This window comes from Alligator sinensis, unplaced genomic scaffold (assembly GCF_000455745.1).
Source record: "Alligator sinensis unplaced genomic scaffold, ASM45574v1 scaffold145_2, whole genome shotgun sequence".
Taxonomy (NCBI): domain Eukaryota; kingdom Metazoa; phylum Chordata; order Crocodylia; family Alligatoridae; genus Alligator; species Alligator sinensis.
The window spans coordinates 1,824,175-1,827,306 of NW_005841954.1; positions in this window are offsets into that span (position 1 = coordinate 1,824,175).

Below are 3,132 nucleotides of genomic sequence, written 5' to 3' on the forward strand. Positions count from 1 at the left end.
GATTTGGCTAGCTATTTTTTGTCCTATTTAACCTCCCTGAATGTCTGTACACATCAGCACTTGGATCAACCTAATCCTAGCTTGCCTGTGTGTACCCTAACCTGTTTTACCACTAGATAGCAAGAAGATGGGTTTTCTAGTGTCCCTCTTAGCCTTGCTTCCTTAGTGCCTTCTGGAATAGAACTTGTTGTATCTCCTGGGAAATTTATCCAAGGAAAACAAAAAGCTCTGGCCTTTACTTCTGCTCATCACAGGTCAGGCAGGAAGACCACCAACGTTTTTGGCATCATTTCATGTCACACAAAGGAAGGAATGGATACTTACCGCCTCAGAGTTGTCCACGTTGAATGCCTAATGGCATTGGGTCCTTGGGAGGTACATGGTGTCATAGCACCAAATTTGTACTTGCATTGTGTCTCTTGTCCACATTGCCCTGCTGTATGAAGTAGCTTACTAGAAAGGTCATTTACGAGAACTGTGTGAGACAGACTGCAGTGAGTATAGCTCTAAGAAGATGAATAGTTGGAGCAATGTGGTATGTAATACGGTACAATCACTTGCTCAGCACTGCTGGAGGAAGAAGAAATCTAGGTCCCAGATCAGGTTGGCCTGCCTTGGGACCATCTCCAGATTGTCTGCTACAGGTTCTAGGTACAGAAGAAAAATATGCGCTAGTGGATGAAGATAATGCTATAGATATGAGATAATCAGCAGGGGTGAGAAAGGCCATTTTTCTAAATTGTGTGTAAAGCTGGCCCAGGGCTGTAGAGGAAGACTATAAACACACGGACCCCTTTGAACATGGAGAAGCAGGTGACAGCAGTAATTTGGAAATGGGCAATGACTGCTACTGCTCTGTGGTTAAATCCCACATGCTGGATCTGACATTCCACAAAGGAGGTGTGCATAGCTATCAACAAGGCACCTGTCTTTTCTTAGCCTTTTTAAGCACACAAGAGATCACTGATATATTCACCTATATGGGGTTCCTCAATTGCCTTGGCCTGATTCATGGTAAGTACATTCCAATTCTTTGTCTTCCTTAGTATAGGTTGGGGTATGTAGAAAGGAATACTTTTGCATTGTGCTGAAGAATGACATGGATCACTGTGAGAGATTCATGCACGTCACTGTGGGGAGATTTACCAAGGTGCAAGATACCAGGGTCTTCCACGACTTCCTGGTGCAGTAGAAATGTTTGCTGTTGGTACTGTCTGCACTGAGATAACTATAGTAGTTATCCCTTCCTTATTCCCAATGGTCTAGATTATGCCCTCCTTGGGGTGTTCAATTAGGAAAGCTTACCTGCTACTGTGACAGTTAAATACACTTTGGCTGTCTTGATGCCAGGTGGAGTTCAGTGGTTGATTGGGTGTATTAGAGCATTACCTTTCCACCATGGTGGCGGGCTGATACATCCTGCACAACATCTGTGAGACAAGGGGCAAAGTACTGGAGAAGGGGTGGTTGATTGAAGCTGACTGGTTGTCTTGGTGGTAGGAATGATTGGAAGTGTTGTACTTCAGCAACTAAAGGGCAGGGGACCCTTGGAAGGAAGACTTGGCCAATTGCTTTGATCAAGCCACCAACAGGTCAGATCAGGTCATTAAATGAATACATGCTTCTATTTTAAATGAGTAAACTGTACAAATCAGAAAAAAGTGCCTTAAAATGTGAAAAGTATTTTTGGTGGACTATCAACCCAGCATTATTAACTTTTTAGCCCTGTGGGGCTGAACATATGGGGGAATTCTGGATACTCAGGGTCTGAAGAAGAGGTAGCCACTGCATGGCACGGGGCCTTTAGGCTTGGAGTGCCATGGCAGCAGGTCCATGTGGGTATTAGAGGTCAAAGGAGGTTGGGTGTTTCCCAAAAAGTGGTTGGAGGACTATGAGAGCTTTTGTATATTTGCAGCAAATGGGATAATTAGGAGCATGCTCCTGTACCATGCAAGGTAGTAGGTATATGATGTGGCCTCTGGGGAAACACCAGGGGCTACAGAAGAAGCTGAAACTCTGCCTCTGAGTACTTGGTTTGGTGGGACAAGTGTGAGCGGTTATTGCTCTGCATCCCTCTCCAGCTATTTTTTCTACAACAGCTCCATGACCTCTCCCACACTCATAGTTTTGCTCATTGCCACAGTAGATTGTCAAGGTTGAAAATGATCCGAATTTCTGGTTTGGATCTCACATACAGAAGCTCTTGTGCTACTCCATCCTGGAGCACCACTTGAGTAAGATGGCCAGCTTTTCCACCATTCTTCTTTTGTTGTCTTCCTTTTCCTCATGCTTTCCATACAGTGGGCAACAGTCTGCAATGGAGATTTTGAGGACTCTGCAAATGGATGTGTTGACCCTAGAAGGTAAGAAATGTAGAAAGGAATCATTCTTCTATCCTTAGCTTTACAAAACTTAAAATTCTCATTATTTATGAGAACTTATTGCCAGGGAATGTCCCCAGTGAGATTCAGGAGAACCTGTGATTATGAGTTTGCTTTCCTGGTGGTCATTGCCCTCCTTGTTTTATTGCCTGGCTACTGTGATGGGGGATCATGAATTCTGGGGCTCCCGTGCAAAATTCCTAGTTTCTGGGAGGCACTGGGGGTGAGGTGAGCAGTGGGGTGGGGTTAGCATGAATCCAAAACTCATGACCTCTCTCACTAATCCTCAGACTCTTCAGGCCTTGAAGGATAAGGTACTGATTTATGTGAAGTATGAGGCAGACGAAGGCAATATCCATTTGAGACAGCCAGGGGAAACTCCATTAGTTTTTCATTGCTGCTGTTTATGAAATGCTTGCTGAAGTCTTGAAGTGATGGATAGGGATGGTTACTTACTGTGGGATAGAGTGTAAGGAAATATCGAAGGCAAATTTCAGCACTACTTCTTTAAGTTCACCTACTTAGCTTGAACAAATATCTGGTGCTGGATATCACTATCAATAAGGAGGTGGTCCATGGTGGCATCACAATTTTGTGCCTTATTTCTAAAGGAGTGAACACACGGTGCCCTGACTCCAGAACAGTTAAGGTGAATGGGGAGAGCTGAGCATTTGGCTTACTGTGATGGTGGTGGTCAGACCATGAAGCACTGTGGGATTCTATTTACCTGGCCAATCACTTGAATAGGGGA